Raw genomic sequence first — 22,798 nt, 5'->3', positions numbered from 1 at the left:
TGTTTCCTTTCACCTTCAATGTGGTGGTGTACAGAGGCCAACTGCCAAAACAGTTATCCTTGTTCCAATATTTCTGGCCCTGACTCTATCATCTATCTATCTATCTATCTATCTATCTATCTATCTATCTATCTAATCTATTTTTCTATCTGTCACTTGCAGTTATTGGCTGGTAGACACTGGAAGGACAGATCCTTCCATACAGCAACAGATTGCAGATTTACATTCAGTAATTAACATTTATGAACATTCAGTATTCCACTGGAATTGTCAGGGCTTATATCTTGACATCTGGAATGCTGTCTAGGTGAGACACCCTTCCCCTGCTCCATACACCTCCTTTGATGTAGGGATGTCATAGAAATCCTCCACGGACCCCAGTGAGGCCGGATTTTATTGAATCCAGCTCCCCAAAGTCCGTGGAGGATCGGATCTCTTACCTCTGCCTCCCCGTGAAGTCCTCGCCGACCGGATCCTGCCTGCTGCCTGCTCCGAAGCCCCAGCAATACGGCCGCCATTGCTGTATCACTGGCTGGACTGACGGACTGCGGATGCAAATGGCATCCGCTACACCATTTGCATCTCTGCTCTTTGATGTGATAGGCTATGTAAAGATTTATTGCGTGAAAAAATAGGGACACAAATGGCGTATTTACATCCCTGTTCCTTTGCGCGATTGGCTACGTAAAGATTTACGTAGCCTATCATGTCAAAGAGCAGGGATGCAAATGGCATCTGCTATGCCAGGTGCCATTTGCGTCCACAGTACGTCAGTCCAGCCAGCGATACGGCAATGGCAGCCGCTGGAGCTTCAGAGCCGGCCGGTGGCTCTGAGGAATCGCCGCAGAATGGACCTGGATGGCGAGGATTCCAGAGGGAGGGATGGACTGCCTCCCCCCTGCGGAACCCCCCTGCCGGAATGGCAGGAAAGTAATTCGTACATCCCTACTTTGATGTGATTTATGGTTATTACTGTTGTTTTTCTTGGAATAGCAATATAAAGAAAACCTAATAATTAATTAATTAATTAATTAATAGATTTATATACCACCTACCATATTTAAACATATGTCTAAGCAGTTTACAAGAAGATTTGAATACATTAGAATACATTGTAATATACATTAAAATACATAATAACAGCTAAAACAGTTATATAAAACATTGAAACCAATACAAGACTGTAATGAACAACCAAACTGGGAAGCACACTCACTCAGGGAAGGCCTGGGTAAAGAGATGTGTCTTTAATTGGCATCAAAAGCATGCTACAGTTGGCACTTCTCACATACCAGAGGGGAGGTCATTCTGTACATTGGGTGCTACCATGGAGAAGGCCTGCTTCTGGGTTGCTGCAAGATGACAATCTGCAGGTCGAGGTACAACCAGCAAGGCCTCTTCTGATGATCTTAATGATTATATACATCTGTACTGGGGAAGGCGGTCTACCAGGTAACCTGGTCCCAAGCTGTTCAGGGCTTTATATATGCCAACAGCTAAATCTTGTACTTGGCTCGGTAGCTAATAGGTAGCCAACGCAGTTGCTTCAACACTGGTGTAATATGTGCATGGCCAGGCACCCCTGGCTGCCTACTCAGAATCCTAGATGCTTACTCAGCATCCTATTACTAATTATAGTAATAGTAATAGTTGTAGTACTGGTAGTAGTAAAAGGAGGAGGAAGAGGAGGAGGATAAGTGGCTGGAGCCCTTTGGCTCTTGCCCTTCCAACAGTCTGTGGTATGGCTTTAGATGTGTTATACAGTAATGTGTAATAATTATTGCATGTTAATATAAAATGAATATGTAACAGGTCACAGCAGTGCACTGGAGTGATTGGATAGCTGGGTGGGGATGGAGGTCTGGAGTGAGAAGTTTCCACCAGTCAAGGGGCTCTTAATGGCAGCACATCTTCATTTCAGGAGATTAAAATCAGGCACTCCTATGCATTAAACTCTGAAAGAAGTTGCAGTGTGTTTGATAAAAGAGGGACATAAATGTGCTGTGTGTGGGTATAGCACACTGGTAGCTCCCTCTTACATTAATTCTTTGCTCCTCATAGTGGGGCTTAAGTGCCATATAAATCAAAATGCTCCATCAGAAGTATGTCAAAGGGGGAAAAGCAATGTTATTCAGGTTCCTACCGTGGCTTTCTCTTTCAGTCATAAAGTCCTATCCTAATCCCATTTTCGGAAGCTCCTTGTACCCTCCCCTGTTCTCTATAATCTACCATTTTGCAGTTCCATTAAAAAAAAAAAAACTTTCCCTTTATCATTTGTCAAATTCTGACTCCCAACTTCTCAGAATCAGATAAACTGCCAATTAAAAGAAAACAAACAGAAGGGTCATGTGGTCCGGTGGCTTATCAGTCAGTTCAAATTGTGTCCTCACAACTGAGACATTGATGGCTTAAAGCCTTAGTCCACCTCATTCCCAGTTCTCAAGCCCATGGCAAGGTGGAAAACACAGGAAGGGTTCTTAGAGTCTACTTGCCTCTCATGAGTTTTTCTCAGGAGGTCCAAATATTCAAGAACAGTTATTCTAGCTGATTAGCATCACTTTCTCCAAGTTTGTATACCTGGAGGGACAATTTACCAGGTTTCTGGAGGGCACTTCAGTTTTGGTCCTCCTCTTGATATTGTGTCATTCAGGGCTATCCTTTACACCAGGGGCGTCGAAGCTCTTTCAGCCCTAGGGCCAAATTCCATTGTGGAGGAGCTCTCGTGTGCTGTGTTTCCGTGGTGGGTAGAGTTGAAGGCAAAAAGGGTGGGCCCAAAATTCCAAAAATACCAGTATATTTTAGTTTAAAGCTCGTACTGCCAAAAACAAAGCCTCAAGAGAGGCATTTCAACTAGAGCTGTGTGGAGATGGCCTCTCAAAATTCTCCAGCCTATTTGTGGGCAGAGAAATGGGGGAGAGGGGGGGACAATTTCACCGAATTTCTCCTAGGAGGCGAAAAATTCCACAACAGTTTCTCATAGACAGGGCTCACTATTTGCAGGGGTTGTAGCGCAGATTCCTCCTTTTTTCCTGAGGGTTTTTGGTTTATTGCACTGCTCCTGCAAGCTGCGACAGCATCAACTATGTTGTGGCTTCCATTCTTCTGATGCACAATGTTGAATTTCTTCTGGTGGCATTTTTGAGCTTACCTAGTCACTGCGAGGTGGCCGAGGGTTCTGTGTGTTTTTCCTCTCTCCATTACACGTCTTTCCATTGCTCTGCAGCATCCGAGGCCACCTGCACTTCCTGAACTGAAAAAGCCCCATGGGAAGAATTGCCTCATGAGGCCTTCCTCATGATGGCTTTAACTGAAATGTGGGAAGCCGAGGAGGCTACAGGGTGCCACAGAGATTATTGTACAATGACAGAGAGGACACTCATGCACACTCCTCATATGCAAGGTAAGCACAAGGACCCCAAGCGCAACCCATGAGAATTTCTCTGAAATTCCTCCTCCTTTGAATTTATTTTCGACAGCAGTTTCTCTTCTATCAAATTGAATGAGAATGGTCAAAAAACATTTGGGAGAAATTTTCGGCACAGCACTAATGTCAACCTCTCCTGTGCAAATGCCTGGAAACCACAAAACAATAGGCATACAGGGGAAGAGGGTACAAAGCCAGGGGAGGGATGTATGGCCGTCTGGGGAACCCCAGAGGGCCAGAGTGGGGCTGCAGGAGGGCTAGATTTGGGCCCCGGGCCAGAGGTCCCCCATCCCTGCTTTACACCTTCTTAGTTATTGTCTTGGCTTTTCAAGTGATCCTTAATCCATTCTGCTCTAACAACTGTTGCCATGTGTGGAATCCAAATAAGTCCTCCTCCTGACAGAACAGCATTCGCTGCTTCCACTGATGGGACATACATGCTTGGCTCTTACTACAGCTGCAGCTCCCAGAACCTTATACTTCAGCTGCTGGTGCTTCTTTGGGTTGTCTTCCCCTGCTGTTCTTCACTTGCCATACTGTCTGGGACTTGTCCTCACACCTTCTCTTTAATATTTATGTATTTATTTGTGTTGCACCCTTCCTCCAAGGAACTCATGTAGGGTACATGGTTTACCACCCTCCATTTTAGCCTCACAACAACCCTGTGGGGTAGGTTAGGATGAGAGATCGTGACTGGCACAAGGTCACCCATTGAGCTTCCTGTCTAAGGGAGATTTAAACCTAGATCTCTCAACCAATCTGACCACTACACAACACTGGTTCTCCCCCAGTCATGGTAATCCCAGCTCAGGGAGGGATAAAGTCAATGCCGATTTTCCTCTTGCAAGGAACCTAAGGCAGCTTACATGGTCCTTTTCCTCTTGTTTACTCACAATAACCCTGTGAGGTAGGTTCGGCTGAGAGTCAGTGACTAGCCCAAAGTCACCCAGTGAGCTTCATGGCAAAGTGGGAACAAGAACTCAGATCTCCTGAGTCCCAGTCCAACACTAACCACTATACAACACTGTCTCTCACCACATACATGCTTTTACCGCCTTCAACACTCCCCACTTTTCCCACAGTTACCTTGTGAATGGAAGAATCATGTGCTTTATTCTTAGTGCAAAGGCAAACATTTTGGAGGATTTGGGTGAACCTGAAGACAATCCTCTTTCAGCACCTCTGAGTTAGGCTTCCAGTTAGGCTTTGCATCTGTGTATATATGTGTGGCAGACTATTTCTTAAAAGAAGCAACCTTTCATCTAGGATTTCTTTATTAACCCTCCTTAACTTTTCAGGCTGAAACCTGAGCTACTGGATGGCTTATAAAATTTTAAAGCTAATAGTATAACAATCTCAAATAATGACACTGTGGATGTTCACAGGCAACTTGGGAGAAATAACTTAGAGAATCACAGTAGGAAGAAAGAATGCCTGTGTGCTTCTTCTGGTCAGAAACATGTCTGATGTTTTGCAGTTCTAGAAGCTAAGCAATGCTGCATGTGAGGAACTTTCTGTATAATTAGCTTTTGGCACAAGAAATGGCGCTTTTTTTTTTTTTTTACTAATTTCTTGAGTGTAGCTCATAGACCTTTATCTTAGAAACTGCCTGTTCCCATATGAAAACCTACCTGGCCTCAGTGATTGGCCTCACAGGCCTTGATCTCTGTCCTTTGACTTTAGGCGGGTGCAAGAAACAAGACCTTCTTGACGGTAGCACTGAGACTTTGGAACATTCCCCAGGGTCTGATCCTCTGGGCTATGTCTTTGCCAGTCATTAGATGGTTAATAAATGCTTCTTTAAAATTCCATTGGCTTTTAAAGTGTGATATCCCCGTTTAAACTTTCCATGCTATATGCTTGAGGGTTTTTTTTGTTTTGTTTTAACATATTAATTGCTGCTCTTATGGATTTTAACTTTGGTAGTCTCTTTTTAAGTCTTATTATAAGCTGCTTTGGTTGTGTTTACAGAAAAACAGAAAATATAAATATTTAAACTTATTTATTTATTTATTACATTTATATCCCGCCTTTTTCCTCCTTAAGGAACCCAAGGCGGCATACATAATCCTCCTCCTCTCCATTTTAGCCTCACAACAACAACCCCGTGAGGTAGGTTGGGCTGAAAGTCTGTGACTGGCCCCAAATCACCCAGTGAGCTTCCATGGCCAAGTGGGGACTAGAACCCACATCTCCCGACTCCCAGTCCAACATTCTAGCCACTACACCACACTGATTCTCTTTAAGTTGTGCTTCTCTTGTGGGGATATCGCATTTTCCATGCACATGGTGTTACTATACGTATCCATGCATTGCTCTTGTGATTTCAAATGTAATGCATTTGTGCAAGTGTCATGACCGGATGCGAAGTCAGGCTGGATCTACACTTACCGCCTTTTTTCACTTCCAATTAGGTTTCACCGCCCGCCTTTCACACTACGCAGTAGCCGCCTAGAAATGAAACCGGAATTTCCCACTTCCGTGCTCCCGCTTTCAATACCCTAATATCCTGGTATTTCCCCTTAATGTGCTCTGATTTTCCACCTTTGCTACCATATCCAGTCGTAGTCCCCTCCCCCGCCTGTCCATATGCAGCGGTGTTTGTATTTCCCTCCTGTCCGATCACAGCTCTCGACGGTCCCATGTCTTCTTCTGGCTATGGATCGCATAGCTTCCTCAGCAGCCCCTGTTTCCTCAGCAATAAGCAAAGGGCTGGATGTGTGCGTGCTTGTCTAATCTCGGAAGCTAAGCGGGGTTGGCCCTGGTCAATGCTTGGATGGGAGACCGCCTGGGAATCAGGCTTCCTGCACTGAGTAAGGGGTTGTTCTATCCCTTCAAATAAGACTAAGTTTTACCCCCTCCTATCCCCCGCTCCGGATGTTTTTTTTAAAAATTAAGGCATTATTCTCGCAGAATCGGGGCTTCTCCGCGATGTTTTTTTTTCTAATTGAGGCATGATCTTCAAAGCTTCAAAGTTGTGAAGCTGAATTCATTGCGATGACGGGCACAATGTAGATCGGCCCTCAGACGCAGACCTGTACCTTTAGCAAGTTCAGCTTTGTTCACCCTGTATGGTAAGTTGTGCCTGCCAAACCTCCCTATCAGGTACTACTATTAACTGTAGAGGTGCCTTGTTTTCCCTTGCCCTAATCTTATAACCTCTACCTGATATGAACCAGTTGGGTCATATGCCTGTGAGAAATATAGGTTGATGTGCATATCACTAAGTGGATGAGAAACAGCATGTGCAAATAAGTGCTATGCATGTGGAGCTGCAATAGCCAGGCTGTGCTATTGTCAGTCAGAAACCACACACCACCTTATTTCAGCAAGCATTTACCCTGTTGAATTATAAATGTTTTGGGGCTCCCTGGAATTGTTGTGATTTTTTTTTTTAATCCACTGTACCTGGTTAATTTTTTAAAAATAGTTTTTTTAAAAAATTTTGAATACTTGTTTTATGTTGTAAGCTGCCTCGAGTGTTTTGGTGGGGCCAGGGGTGTGTGTAGTTGTTTTGTTTTTGAAAACAGAAAGGTGAGATATAAATGATGATGATCATCATCAAATTAGCAATATTGTTAACCAGCTGTTTGGGAGGCGAGCTCTCCCTCAGTGACAGGGTGATATATGTTCAGCGTGGCTGCTGTGTCAGCACCTAGCTGGATCAGTGACCAGGTGGCCTCCAGACGTTTTGGACTATAACTCCCATCAGCCCCAGCGAGCATGGCCATGGTCAGGGATGATAAGAGTTGCAATTCTAAGACTAGGACCTCACATGCTTAACAGACTGTCTTTACTCTATGTCTCAGCAAGTTCTCAAGTCGATCAACCAAGAGTGCTCTCTTGTGTGTAGTACTTGTAGGTAGTACTATCTATGTCTCATGTAGGGATGCAAAGAGAGTCATTGTGAGGGACTGGCTTAGGGGTGAACAAATGCATGCATTTATTTATTGTATTCTGAATCCACTTAATAACAAATGTCCTCTCCGTTTCTCAGTTTTACAATCTTAAGTTCATTGTCCCAAATTTTGTTTCGAACATTTGCATGAAAATTCTTATGCATTTTGTGCACATTTCTCTGAATGCATGTGTTTTGGTGTGCCATTTTGCCTGATGTGCATATTTTTGTGAGCCATTTTCTTACCACACACTTTCTTTTGAACATTATTTTCACAGATGTTTGTGTGCACTTTCCTCTGCCATATGCATTTTTATACACAGTTTTTGGTTTGAAAGCTCCACTGAGAAATTCGAAGATGTTTGCATTTTGAAGGATGACTGAATTTCAGTTTGTGTACTTGTTTGAAAGTGTGAAATTAGTTAAGTTCACATGAAAATGAGAACTGGATGAATTTCTCTCCCATCTCTAGATGGACTGTTTTACAATTATGAAACTCTCTCCTCTCCTGGACATTTACTAAAGCCAAATGTTGTAAAACCGTTATATTTGGACTAGCTTTGGGAGGGAAGACTTGTGCTGGCAGAGAGTTCCTGCTTTATTTTAGAAGCTTTTAACAGGGCTTTTAGTTGAACTGTTGGGGGGGGGTGTTAATGGTGTTTCTGTCTATTTTTACTTGTTCTGGGTCTTTACAGTGGAATGGGTTCCATGTTCTATGTTTTATTATTTGTGGCTTTAAAAATATATATGACTCTACAGTTAAGCTGGTGTCACAGCAATATCACAAATCAAATTCAGAAACAAAATGGCTGAGATCCAAGGGACTGCATGCATGCACTGAGGGTGATCATGAGCAATTACTATTCTTTCTTTTTGTATTGAAACTTTCCTCCAAGGAGCTGAAAGTCTCCCCCATTTCATCCTCACAACAATCCTATGAGGTAGATTGAAAGTGTGACTGGCCCAAGATCACTCAGTGAATTTCATAGTGAAGTGGGTATTTTACCCTGGACTTCCAACTCTCCCCAATCCTGAGTGCTGGAGGGCCAGATGTGTAGGAGAGATTGTTCGGAGTTTGGGGGCTTGGTGCCACCAGTATGCTGATGACACCCAGCTCTATCTCTCCTTTCCCTCCAAATCTAAGGAAGCTGTTCTGGTTCTAAATTGGTGCCTGATGTTGGTGATGGACTGGATGAGGGCAAACAAATGGAAGCTTAATACAAACAAGATAGAGGCACTCCTAGTCAGTTGGAAGGCAGATCAGGGAATAGGGATTCAACCTGTGCTGGATGGAGACACACTCTCCCGGAAGACTCAGGCTCGCAGTTTGGGTGAACTCCTGGACTTTGCCCTGAACCTGGATGCCGGTGGAGGCCAGCAGTGCATTTACACAGCTGAGGCTAGAGCACCAACTGCACCCATTCCTCGAGACATATGATCTGGCCACAGCCACACCACATGCCTTAGTTACATCCCATTTGAACTACTGTAAGACGCTCTATGTGGGGCTGCCTTCAAAAACTGTTCAGAAACTTCAGCTAGTCCAGAATGCTGCAACTGGACTGTTGACCGGGTCCGGTTACAGGGAGAATGCAACTCCCTTGTTACAACAGCATCACCGGCTACTGGTCTGTTTCTGGGCAGAATTCAAAGTGCTGGTCATGACCTATAAAACACTATATGGCTTGGGACCAGGCTACCTGAAAAACCACCTTCTCCCGTATGAGCCTGTCTGGTTCCTAAGATCTAAAAGAGGCCCTGCTTTTGAGAGCCCATGCCTTCAGAGGCACATTTGGTGGTGATCCGAGAGAGGGCCTTTTCAGTGGCTGCTCCCAGGCTATGGAACTACCTTCAAAGAAGGCTAGATTAGCTCCCTCTCTGCTGTCCTTCTGCCATCAGGCAAAGATCCCTTAGTTAAGAAGGATGCTTTTAGCCTGTAAGTGGGTCTGGTGGGTTGGGTGCTGTAACTGTTATGTTTTTATTGCATTTTAATGTATTGTTTTAATCAATTTTAATTGGTTTTGTAAGCTGCCTTGAGTGCCATTTTTTGGCAGAAAGGCACGGTATGACTAAAATAAAGAAATAGGACTGGGAAGAATGGGAGTTGCAGTCCAACACTTCTGGAGGACACCAGGTTGGTGAAGGCTGCAGTGCTATAAACACTACACACTGGATTTTTACTCCCTTCCCATCATGTCCCTGAAAAGCTATTCCTAAGGGGAGGGAACACTCTGGGGTGGTGTTTCATGGGCCATAATGAGATGCAGCCAAGAGGGAAAGATCAGAAATCTCTCAGTGTGTATGCTGAAGTGTGTTACAGTGCAACAAACGGATGCATGTTTAATCAAAAGTAAGTCCAACTGTGTCCAGTGGGATTTATTCCAGTCCTATGTAAGCATGCACAGGAATGCAGCCTCAGGCATGGGCAAGGGGTGGAGCATAGGAATAAAGGAAGTTGCCTTATACTAAGACTATTGGTCCATCTAGCCAAGTATTGTCGACACTGACTGGCAGCAGTGGCTCTCCAAAGTTTCAGACAGAATTTTTCTAGTCCAACCTGGAGATGCCAGGGATCGAAACTGGGGCCCTCTGCTTACAAAGCATGGGCAATGCCACTGAGACATGGACCCTCCATCACTGTACCCTCAGGTGCTTTGAATGTAAGCCAAGATTAGAATCTCTCATTTGCAAATGTTCTATCATCTATCTATCTATCTATCTATCTATCTATCTATCTATCTATCTATCATCTATCTCTATCCATCTATCATCATCATCAGCATCATCTATCACTTCACTTTGCTGGAGGGCAATTGTGAGGTTGAGAAGAACAGCCCATTTGATTCCAGAAATATGCTGCTTATGGGTTCTGAAGATGGAAATGAGGGGGGGGGGAATAGAAACTTTACAGACTTTTACAAGAAAAAGAGCTAAAGCTTATGAAGAGGGAGACAGAAAGACTCCCAGCCACTCAGCCAAATGTAATTGTCCCCCAACATAAGCCAGACCCTGTCAGCGTGTTGAGGGAAGCAACGAGGGAAAATCTGCCTCATTTGGTGATGCACAAACATTAAATAATTCTATATGTTTTAATTGCAGGGTGTGGGGAGGGAATGTATCTGGGGGCCGTAGTCCAAAAAGAAAAAAGAAGGAAAAAAAACCCTGCTAGCTGTTCCTTCTTTTCTCCTAGCGATTCTATAGCTTCCTTCATTCTCCATTTCTCTCATATTACAGAAAGAAGGTAATTTTTCCTGGCCATTTAGTAAAGCTCATTAAAGACCGGAGAGAACAAACAATGCTACTCCTCAGAGGCTACCATTCAAAGTCACACTGCAATTCTCTGTTCTAATACTTGAGACATATTAATTATTCCTTAGTGAAAAGTCTATAATTCCTATTCTTCATTTTGCTGGGTGGGGGTGGATTGGGGACAAATAATAGGAAGTTTATCTGAGTGAAAAGCTGTCTGTGCTGAAGGGAAATGAAGGAGAAAAAATGTGTGTTCTGAGAGGACTAAAAGCAATTATTCCCAATAATAATTTGAGGGATATTAATGTCTTTCTAAAGTAGATTGCTTTCAAGTAAACACTGTGGTTGAGAGAAGCTGTTTTATTTATTAATCATTCCAAAAGTTCATTCTTTCAAATGATCAACTTCATTGACACATAATGGATTTAGTTAAATGGCAACTTGCAAATGTCGAAAAACTTTTGTAACCAGAGACTAATTTGTTTAATGCACTGAAAATGTTGTGCAGACATGAAACTACATATTAAACTTCAAAGGAAAATGCTCCAGAGACTAAATCATCTTAAAAGCAGGAGTGCTGGCAGTACTGTTAGACATTACATAGAAAGGATTTTAAATTCACCTAAATTTTGAAATACCAATCATTCTCTGAACTCTCTTCCTTCTTCTCAAGACAGAGGTAAGATGTCTATGTTTAATGTCTGAAGAACAATTTGAAAGGGGCAAGATTTTCTTTTGTATCTCTATTAATTAGTCCTGTCTCCATTTACCCAGCATATAGTGCTGTTGACATCACCTTTTCCGTATGCTTTAAAGAGTCCCAGGAGAAATCTACTGCAGAACAGAAAAGTGGGGGGGAGAGAGAGAGAATACATTTGGAAACCATTTTATTTCTCAATTACCAACCAAAACGTATGGAAAAGATTTACGCTCTATCTGATTTACACCATAATTATACTTTGAAAGCTTGGAAATAAATGGCATGATCCTAGGAATCATTAGTTACTATGCCCAATGTAATTGGTGTAAACTAATGAGTTTACTGGATGGCTGACCCTTAATTACTGATTAAAGTTAAAGCAGAACTTGAGCCAATCAGAAACCAGTTTGCTTTCAAAAGCACAGAACTCTTAAAAAAAAGAAATCCAAGTAAGCTGCTTTATGATTAGCTGAGGCACATGACACAAGCCTTTTTAAAAGCAATCACATGCAGCTTCTTAACAACGGTACAGCAAGCTACTTTTACTTTCACGAATTAATGTCCATCTGACAAACATGGAAGAAACTAGGGCCACAATTTATTAGTTATAATTTCAATATATAGCATGTTCCATCCTGAAGGGTCAGATGATAACAGATTAAAAGTACATATAAAATACCCCATTAGAAAGGATTCAAATCATATTATCTAGAACAGTGATCCATAAATTCCCCCCACCTCAGGCATTGAAAAATGCTGTAGGTCTTGGGCAGACCACTTAATATTTTTTTCTAAAAATCAAAGCACATGCAGAAGTTATATTTTAATAACTCTACCCTGACCTTTCTAATGTGATGGGTCTACCTGTTTTCGTAAGCAAAGTTCTGTGAAGTTGGCTGGTAAATCTTTACATAAAAATTAGTAAACTGCATAAGTACCATATTATGAAAATCATAGGCATGTTCAATAATCATTAGCCTGTTCAGTAATTTGGTCCTGCTCAAAATGGCTTTGATCCCCATCATCAGAAAAAGTAAATCAAATGCTGGACCAAGTACAGATATGCTTGACTATTCTGAAACTTCTTTGCAGACCATCATTGGTTCACGGACCAGAGTTTGAGAATCTGTGAATAAAGTCCAGCTAATCAACTGAAAATACTAGATGCCTCCTCAAATTGCTTAATAGGCCAATTCTAACCAGTACTTTCCAAAACAGATCCCAGTTAGAAAATACTTCTAATGGATGTTCAAGGCCATTCTAGATGTTGGTAGCATCTATGCTGGAGTCCCTTTAGTATGTGAGTCACCACTATGCCAGTATTTTTTCAAATGCGATTGCTGCTCAGTGGGCACACGTTAATGAATACAACACAGCAGCTGCTGTGTATGTAACGCACAAGTGCCACACATGAATGCGTACCACTGTTGTTGTGGAAGACATAGGAAGCATTTGAAAGGTGACATGAATGGCATTATACCATTGTAATGTGAATTTGTGCCACGTGTCACTCTGTAGTGCTTTCATCCCATTAGAAGTCAGAGGGATGGTTCTAAGACGAGCACTGCTTGATCAAGGCTTTTAAAAAAAAGTTGTTTAATGCATGCACACCGATGAAGGTCCACAATACTCTTATTAAAGAAAAAAGGTTTTTACACAACAACTCCATAAAGTCCACCTTACGCTCCCCTCTGTACCCAAAATCATTATCCCTCCCTCCCACATAAACCAATTCAAACACAAACGCATGTATGTGCCCCTCACCCATTCTATCCCCATTATTAAGTCTCAAGCACAGTTTCTTCTTGCCTTACTTCACGCTTTCCTTACTAGGGAAGTCAGTGTGACATACTTCTGAGTAGGCATGTATATCATCACATTGGCTGGGATCACACGACATGCGAACCCACACTCAGTGACTGAGTGTGGCATGTTGTTGAACTGTGGGTTGTTTGTTGAACCGTGGGTTAGCATGTTGTCTGAACCCAACAACCCAGGGCTTGTTAACCACCCTGAACAACCCAACAACAAACCATGGGTTCTCCAGGTGGTTTGTTCGAGAAAAATAAGCTACACTGCATGGTTAACAAGTCACCCTGGGGAAAATGTCCTGGGTTCAGATAACACACTAACCCACGGTTCAACAAAAAACCGCTGTTCAACAACAACCCACACTCAACCACTGACTGTGGGTTAGCGTGTTGTGTGAACCCAGCCATTATCAGCTAGTGTTTTTTGAGGCAACAAAATTAAAGAAGGGAGGGGGAATAATTGGAAAGGCTTGAAAAGTCATTCCAAACTTTATTTTATTCAAAGAAGGTAGCGGGATGGGGGAAGCAGCACTGATTTCATTCCCTGTTTCATTGGGCAAGGCAGAGAGAGAGAGAGAGAGAGAGAGAGAGAAAGAGAATGAGGGGGAAGGCCTTTAAAAGGAGCTGGGAAAGCTGTCCAGAAAGGCTGATTGCTACCCATCTTCTCCTCAGTGTTGGTGCTGTTTTGCTTGTGAGACGACCAAGGATTCATGGTCAGCTTTTAAAAACGTAATAGTTAAGTAATATTTTTCAATGTGCACTGACAAAGTTCCACAGCTGTGCAGGAACAATTAATAGAGAAAATGTGTTATTCACAGTTGTGGAGCTTTGTAGGCATGCATTGGCAAATACTGTTAAAAAAATTAAATGGCTGATGTTGTGCCTCCATCAACAATGGTCAGAAAATGGAGGACAGACCACTTCCTCTTCCTCCTCCTCCAGCCACTCCCCCTCTGCTGAAGGTGAAAGGTGAAGGCAGGACGAAAGGTTGTCAGACTGGCTCTGTAGGCTGAAGCCACTTCCACCAGGATAAATTTCAGTATTTAAAAATTTGGTTTGAAATTTGGTTAGTACACCAATATTTATACTTCACAGAAAGCGCAAGACATTAGCAAAATCATAAAAGTAATCTGAAGAAATCCAGGGTATAAGGGCAGACATAACATGAGGGCACCAGTTTGGAGAGTGTGCCATATGCCTGGATTTTGTAAGCCAGTCCTTACAAAATCCCCTTAGTCCCCCCCCCCCAATACTTCTTTCTACTTCTGCAACCTTGGGGTTGATGCTGATACTTTCCTATTGTCTTTCAGCAGCCCTGTTTTGACTACATTCCTGCTATCATTCAGCAGCTGAGTTTACTAGTAGAAGGAGCGATAAAAGATAGCACAGAATCCATCAACGGGAGACTCTTCTTCTCTAATGGCCTAACTAGTTTTACAGCAGATCCAATCTGCATTTCTCATGTAATGATCCACTAATTTCTAGGCAGTTTGGCTCTGAACCAGGGCTTAATGTGAACCAGGTCTGAGCCCTGCAACCTGTTTCTGTTCTGGGACTTGGCCCTGGCACATAAATGTGATATTAATGTATATGCATCCCCTGCTAAAAGAGATAAATCTGTTTCTGGTAGCAGATGGGCTGTTATGGAAACTTTCTTTGCCAGCTGACAGATCATTTGATGATTGGTGCTACATGTTGCAGCAGTAGTGTGGGTAAAACCATCAGACTTAAGCAACCTGCACTGCATACAAGTAATGTGTACATCAGGCTGTGTATTTTGATGTATCCCTAAGGGAAGGAAGTTCTATAATTGTGGGACAAAAAAAAAGATTTTTTTGTACGATGTCTCATAAATGTCATTCAAATTGTACTCTCAGAGCCTGGTAGCTATGTTGGGCCTAAGCCTTATCTATGTTATCGATCTAAAATTATTTCTAGGCTGTTTTTAAGGATGGGACCCTCTTGAGGAGGCATACAAGATAAAAACCACACAAAGTAGATCCAATAAAAATCAGTAAAAACATATTCAATAAAAATCCATAAATTAAAATCAATAGAAACAACACCTATCAATAAAAACCAAACAGTCCAGACTTACAGGAAAGCCAGTAAAAACAGGTACGTCTTCTTAGCTTCAGAGCAAAGAAGGGGCCCGATGAACTCCCGATGGAATTTGAGTCCAGCCGTATGGGGCCACCACTTAGAAGGCCCTGACCCTTGAGCTCACCAGCCTAAATGCCCTTGGCAGTGGATAAATGAGAAGGGTCTCTGTTGATGACTTCAGAGTGCAGGCAGTTTGTCCTTCAAGTAACCCAAACAATTTAACATTTTAAAGGTTAAAACCAGCACTTTATATTGTGCTCAGAAACACACTAGCAACCAATCCATCTGGCACAGTATTGGTGTCACATGAGTCAACTGCTTGGCCCACCTTTTAATCCCTGATCCTATGTATCTTTACCAGACTAGCCTTACTCTTGTACCTTTAGTAGCAGATCTGCAGAAACCATGCTGTCTCTGCCCGATTTTCTCTGATTTCCCCTCCTGTTGCAGCCACCAGTCCTATATCCCAAGCTTTTCTTAAGGTTCCCTGAACCCGCAGGAGAGTTTTGGGGGGGGGGGGTCACAGGGAACTGCAGCAGAGAGGAGGGGACAGGGAATTCCTCGCACACCCACACGGCATCAAATACAATCCATTGTTTTCACTGGAGTCCCCCCTCCCCCTGCCAAGCAAGTAAGCACAGGATTTCAGCCTTAGAGTTGTAGAAGTCAAAACCAGAACTTTAAAATGTTCTTGGAGATGTCAAATGAAATGGGGGAAGTGTGGTGGATATAGAGTTTCTTCTCTTTTTACTTATAAGCTTATAAATGTATAATCTGAGGCTACCTAGATACCAGAAACATCAGGCCCTCCTTTCTTAACAGAAATACTATTATACCGAATCGAATATACAGGCTGGGCTTAACTGGATTAGCTGTTTTCTGATTGGATAAACCACAACATAAATCTCTTTTCTTAAGCCAAGTAGAGTGCGGTAAGATGAGCAACTGTCACTTTGCTGCACCAACATACATCAAGACAGAATAATTCCATTTTCATCAGTCATGTAGTAAAATAGAAATATGCAAAGCAATTGCAAGAGAATCACAGGATCCATGACACCCACTTTGAAAATAAATCTCTTGGCTTGGTCTTCACGTTGATTTTCTAGAAACACCACAGTATTTGCCACAGTATCTGCTTAATAGGAGAAACCATTACCTTTCAACAACATTCTTTTCTTTTCTTTTCTTTTCATTTCATTTATTACATTTCTATACTGCCCAGCAACAAAAGCTCTCTAGGTGGTTTACGAAGATTAAACCCATGCAAATACAATATCGTCACCATCGTCATCTTTATTACGGCCACTGACCAGACTTTGAACGTACAAAAATACAAAGAGTCTACAAACATATTCAGGAAATATACAGTAAAACCAGTTCTGAAGAGATCTTATTCTCATAGCATTCAAGAAGAATTTAGCAAAAGCCTCAATTGATAAATACAATATAATAGCATGATATAAAACCACCCACATATAAACATGTAAAATAATTTTACACAATAAAAATCCCAGGACCTGTTAAAAACCCAAATCATATGTTGTCAAATGCCTGAGAGTAAAGTCTTGACCTGGTGCCAGAAAGACAATGATGTTGGTGCGAGGCGGACTTCAGTGAGGACAGCATTCCACAATCAGGGGGCCACCACCAAGAAGGCAACTGTCCCTTGTTGCCATCCTCTGAAGCTCCCTCGGAGGTGGCACTTTTCCATTAATATTAGCTTTTAATTTGCAAGATTGTTAACAAGACTTGATGATAAAGTGATACGGGTGAGCAGTCTACTGCACTTTGCCCCCATTCAAGCATGATTAATTTCATTGGATGTTGCATGGCACAGCTTTCAGTGGATTGCACCCAAAGGCTACAGTCCTTAAATGAGCCTTCTGGAATAGGCATGCACAATTGGCCAACTCCAACCAAATGTAGCTCACCAGCCTGCCCCGTGTTTCAGCTGCCATTTTTTGTAGTCCCAGACAAGCAACAATAACCGCTGGTGGGCTGCAGAGAGCTTCAAAGGTTATCAGTTTTTCCCTCCCCTGAAAGATCTTTCACATATCCAAAAAAGGGCAGAGGATTTCAGTGCATGAGTGATTGCACTTTTGAATCCCTGAAGCTGCTTCATGTCAATCATTAGGGCACCCCTCCCCAATCTGGTGCCCTCCAGTTCTTTTGGGCTCCAGCTCCCATCAGCCCCAGCCAGCATGGCCAATGGTCAGGAATGCTGGGAGTTGTAGTCCAAAACATTTGGAGGGTGCTGGGTGGGAGAAGGCTGAATTATGGGAATAAGCCATTCTAGTTAGTCATATAGTACTAGTCCATTTCCTCCATGACCTGCCCCCATGTTTACCACCTCAACATACGGAAGGGATCTGTATGCACATCTGAAAATGTCTGCCTAGAACAGGGCAACTTGTGGCCATTCAGATGTTTTGGCCTACAACTCCCATCATCCCTCCCCATTGCCTATGAAGGCTAGGGCTGATGGGAACCGTAGGCCAAAATATCCAGAGGGCCACAAGTTCTCTGGTCTAGAAGGAGCTGCAGTTAGCCAAATGTCCCATGCAGATGCTTGCCATGGTTCTAGAAACAAATATTTTCTTTATGTTTCTTGCGGTTTGCTGAGGAGATATGTGATGGACAAGGAAGAACATGCCTGTTGTGTAATATCTGAAGTGGATTTAATGTGATATCCAAAGTGAGATGGTACATGCTTGAGTTTACCTTATTCTTTCAAAGGACCAAATCAGTGGTGATTTTTATTTTTTAACGTATGGCACACGTTGCCAGGGAGTCTACAATGTTTTTTTACACGGTAGATGTTCTGGCACCGGTAGTTGCTAGTCTTTGTTGCACTGATGCACCACAACAGGGCGAGCTAGCTTTGCATCAGCTGGCCAGCAGCATTCTTAGGGAAGTCAGCTCATCCGGGCTTTTTCTCCACCGCTCCTCCGCCGATCGCATCCAGGCAGATCCAGCGCCGGTTCCTCTTCCCCACATAAGAGTGCTGCCAGCGTTTCCCCCCACCAAAATGGGGTTACCTATTTATCTACTCGCAGATGGTATGCTTTCGAACTGCTAGGTGGGCAGGAGCTAGGGACGAAATGACGGGAGCTCACTTCCGTCACGTGGGGCTGGGCTCGAACCGCTGGAGTGGCGACCATTTCTGGCCGGCAGACTTCAGTGTCATTAAGCTGCTGCGCCACCACGTCCCCTCAGTGGTGATGTATACTTTGAGATGGAAAGTAGCTGGATTTCTAAAGTTTGGTCAACTTAGGGCACAATCCTATGCATGTTTAGACAAGTGGGGGAGATTTGGAGCTTTAAAAAGATGAAGCTCATCAAGTTAGGGGTGCAATCTGATGCAAGACAGAGAAAAGGCCTATACCTCCCAGCATGCCCCAGCCAGTTGCAGAACTTTTTTTGCTGTCTAAACACACATAGGACAGCATCCTTAACTTGATGAGCTTCATCTTTTTAAAGCTCCAAATCTCCCCTTCCCTCATTGTTAACAGACTTTCTGATGGTACATGAGTACGTTCATTTTCCTGTACAGGAAGCCTTTCTTACACAAGGGTGGTGGTGAGAATACAGATTCACTGTCACACAGAAAAGATGGCATCATTTCCCCTACACGTGCATGAGATTTGAAAACCTCATTTGTCCACTTGTCTAATAGCTAGTTTATCTACTCCTTCCATCATTGGCTAAAGATCCCTTTCTCAAACTATGATTACAAAAGTTTTCAAAACCAGACAAAGGATGTGGGAGATTCAATTAGGAATTTATTGGCAAATAAGAGGGGAGATTCCAGCTGTAACTTGCTTACCATGAGGGGAAAATTCCTGCTTCTTTGTTCTGAGACAACATGTGGCTGTCTCCATTTTGAAATGTTTTGTCTTGAACCAATGTTTGGATTTCACGTATGCTTTGGGGGAACTTTGCTGGCCATAACATCTAAGGTCATGTGCTATTATGTTGTTTTTCTTAGGAAAGTTTGTATTTTTTTTTTCTACTCTCTATGCTTTTTGCCAGTTTGAAAATATTTTATTCCTATTACTTTTAAATGTTATATAAACTCTGAGGATTTCTACACCTCAAGTTTATTGAGCATTCATGGTTGCTCACTCACTGAATTGTGCGGGTCCATTACATGACATCATCATTGCCCAGTCATTATTCCACTATTACCTCCCACCTATCTCGTGTTTTCCTCAAATGGAAAAAATTGTGTATTTTTCCTGATATGCACAAATGGAGCACCATGTCCTCCCCGTGTATTTCTCCCCAAGCATGAATGACATGCTGAGTGTGGTTGCTGGGGGCGTGGTCATGATGTTGAAGGTGGTGACAAAGGTCTGATGGGCGTTCAGCCTTCCCACTCCTGCGCCATTTTGGCTCCTTGCCATTTTCAGCCTACCTGTTCAAAACAGAGCGGCAGCGAGGGGAGGGCGGCAGAGCGGAGCAGCAGCAGAGGGGCTGAGCAGCAGGACTGGCCAAAAGCATGGAAGAGGGAGGCAGGGCCCAGGGAGATTGTGGGGGGGTTGTCCATGGGTCAGTCTCCATCCGCCAGTAATGTGCAAGGGGAGGAAAAGGGGCAGGAACCCATGAGCAAGTATCGCTGAACCTGGAGCGTGTGTAACACCTCTTCATGGAAACATAACACTATGGGAATGGCCATCTACAGAGAAGGAAGCACTTGTAAAGGGAATCAGTTGTGATCCTGCATTTAAAACAGAAGTGGAAAGTCCCATTTTAAATGCAGGATTTTAGGCTGGTATAGAAATCCCCTTTGATTACTGTTTGAGCCCTGGTGCAGAGAGAGAGAGAGAGAGAGAGAGAGAGAGAAAGAGAGAGAGAGAGAGAAATGGGGGTACAAAAAGAGCAAGAGAATGCTAGGCAATCCTGCAATGCTACAAAACCCACCCACTTTAGACTGCGCCTCCACCCACCTTCAGCTGCAGCCTGAATGACTTTTCCCATTGGTCAACAGCCTTTCCTGTGGGACAACAGCCAACCCTGCTTTAGAATAATTTTTTTACTTTTGGTTTCCAGATGGATGGCTGCTAGTGCTACCAGTTAAAAAAAACATTGTGCAACATGGTGGCAGCATACTCAGGTGTTGTTGTTCTAAGCTGAACTTTTGTAAGTTCGAGGTCTGAATAAATGAGCAAGTTCCAGAGCAGTTGATTAAGAAAAAACGCAGCATACTCCAGCCCATCAACATTGCTCACCCATTCCTGAGTAACTGTGCAATCCAATGCACGTTTAGACAGAAAAAGTCTTAAAATGTTGGGAGTTGTTTTGTGGGATGTTTTCTGTCTAAACATGCACAGGATTGCACTGAGAGGGTCACATAGGCTATTTTGCATTTCTGTGGACTCCTCCTCCTCCATCGAGATAGAAAAAGTAAAATAGAATTCCTCCAGAACCATTAAGTATGACTCATCTTAACACATTGTTTCAACAAAGTGTACCACCCATACATTTTAATGTAGCTCAGATAGGTAATCAGTATGTATTTTGCTTACTAATAGGTGCAAAGTAGGTGAAATGGGATATCAATCAGAGATTCCTTCTGTAGATGATAGTGTTTTGAAATTATCAAAATTTCACAAGGGTGTCATATATACTCTTGCTGGAAATTTTATAGTAAATAATTCATTCCCCTACTGGGCTGATAACTGGCAGATATTCTAATGATGCACTAGAATTTACTATGGGAAACAAGTGGTAGGAAGGAATTTTAATGCTGCCCCTAAATATTTATCTGGGCAGAGGGTAAGAGAAACAATCAAAATGAACCAATGGATGGGTATGTATTCATTTGGGTACAATGAAAATAGCTTCTTTGAATTTTTAACTTGCTTGGCAGAAACATTTACAAAGCTAAAGTTATTTAACTTTTTATTCTTCCTGTGGAACAAATTATTCCTGGATATTGTTCTTTATTAGCTACTGTCCAGGCATATTTTCTGAGAGTATACCAGATTGCAGAGGAAGAGTGAGTAAAAATGCAACACACTGAAAGAGAAGAATATTTCTTCTTGCTAATGGTACTTTAAAATTAACTACAGAAATGTATGGTTGTACTGCAATCTGAAAATCTTCAAAATGATTTCAGTATTTCCTTATCAATGTTGAAACAACTGACATATTTATTAGATTTCACTGCTGGTGTATTCTGAGGTAAGGTCAAGCCTGAAGAAATAGGGGTGATTTATCAAAAACAATTTTGCTCTGAAATATTTTATGTCAAGAAATATAAATTATAACATTATAATGTGTATCTTATGTTAACCTAAACCTCTTCGATTAAGTGAATTAGCCAGATTTATTCATTTTCAAATCCATTATCTATTTATTCCCTTCACCAGCTCATTTAACATATTATATAATATTTGGACATGAGACACCATATCAAGGTTCAGATGTAGGAGGGAGACGAGTAAAAAGATTTCAGACAATGGGAGGAGACCCGTAACTCACATTGAGGTTCATACTGAGGTGCTCTTATTCAAGATACAACAAAGAAATATATTTTAGCGCTGAGTCAAAAGTTCTCAGGCAAGACCTTTTTACCTGAATTTCCAGGTTGCTGGAAAGAAAAACAGGTTGAAATCCACTGTCAGTTTTGGGGGTGCAGAAGGTTGAAAGTGGCAGTGGGGACAAAACTCACAATTCACAAAGTTGCCAGTTACCATTTTCTTTTCCCAGAAGTCATGGGAACACAGGAAGCTGTCTTATACAGAGTCAGACCATTACTGGTCCATCTAACCAGTATTGTCGACACCAACGGTCAGTGCTTCTCCAGAGTTTTAGGCAGAATTCCCAGGGATCAAACCTGGGATCTTCTGTATTCAAAGCATGTGCTCTGATGACTGAGCTATGATCCCTCCCTATAAGTCCATAGGAGCAAAACTACATCACGGAGAATTCCGCCACGGATTTCAGTGAGGCTGAATGCACTGGCATTCGGCCCCCCAAAACCCGTTGCGGAACGGCCTCCCACCCCCCGCCACCCTGCGAAATCCCCCTGGGACGAAGCCTACCTGGGGCGGCGGCAGCTGGTCTCTCAGCCGGCTGCTGCGGCTGCAAATGGCGGCTGTCATAGTGGCCGCCATTTGCATCCTGCCAGGCTGCCGTGATAGGCTACGTAAGTATTTACGTAGCTTATCACAGCAAAGAGCAGGGACGCAAACGGCGGCCGCTATGCCGTTTGCACCGCTGCTGTTTCCGTGATAGGCTATGTAAGTATTTATGTAGCCTATCACGGTAAAGGCAGCCACACAAACAGCGGCCACTATGCCATTTGCATGGCTGCCTTTATCGTGATAGGCTACGTAAATACTTACATAGCCTATCACGGAAAGAGCAGCGGTGCAAACGGCGTACCGGCCGCCGTTTGCGTCCCTGCTCTTTGCTGTGATAGGCTATGTACTTATGTAGCCTATCATGGCAGCCTGGCAGGACGCAAATGGCAGCTGCTACAACGGCTGCCATTTGCGGCCGCAGCAGCCCGGCCATGGCCGGAACTCCGGCTGCGGACGGCCCTGGCCGGCGGCTCTGCGGAGCAGGCCAGGGAGGATTTTGGGGGGAGGGACAGAGCGCCT

Source organism: Heloderma suspectum, chromosome 4 (genome assembly GCF_057233095.1).
Source record: "Heloderma suspectum isolate Gila_16-S chromosome 4, 16-S_ref, whole genome shotgun sequence".
NCBI lineage: Eukaryota > Metazoa > Chordata > Lepidosauria > Squamata > Helodermatidae > Heloderma > Heloderma suspectum.
Note: the sequence above shows the minus strand (reverse complement) of the source record.